The 227-nt window shown below is 73.1% G+C and overlaps 1 protein-coding gene across 1 annotated transcript in view; it reads right to left on the reverse strand.

Annotated features, from left to right (window-relative positions):
- ATAD5 (ATPase family, AAA domain containing 5) overlaps window positions 1-227 on the reverse strand; it is a 19,804-nt gene that overhangs the window by 19,206 nt on the left and 371 nt on the right. The window lies entirely within an intron of this gene.

Genomic DNA, 227 nt, shown 5'->3' on the forward strand with positions numbered 1-227 from the left:
GGGGGGGTGGCAGTCAGCAGCGAGCCTCCTCCGGGGCAGCAGCAGCGCTCGCTCCTACGCTTCCCTCCCGGAGCCGTGGTTGTCTGCATAAACCCCGTCCGCAGGGTGCGCGGGGCAAGCTCTTCGAGCTTGGACGGGGGCATGGAGGGAAGGAGGAGGGCGGAGGGAATCCCGCAGGACCTGGAGCGGGGGGGCGGCTGCGGTGGCCCCGCTGAGGCCGTGCCCGC

Source organism: Pygoscelis adeliae, unplaced genomic scaffold (genome assembly GCF_000699105.1).
Source record: "Pygoscelis adeliae isolate BGI_AS28 unplaced genomic scaffold, ASM69910v1 Scaffold75, whole genome shotgun sequence".
NCBI classification, from domain to species: domain Eukaryota; kingdom Metazoa; phylum Chordata; class Aves; order Sphenisciformes; family Spheniscidae; genus Pygoscelis; species Pygoscelis adeliae.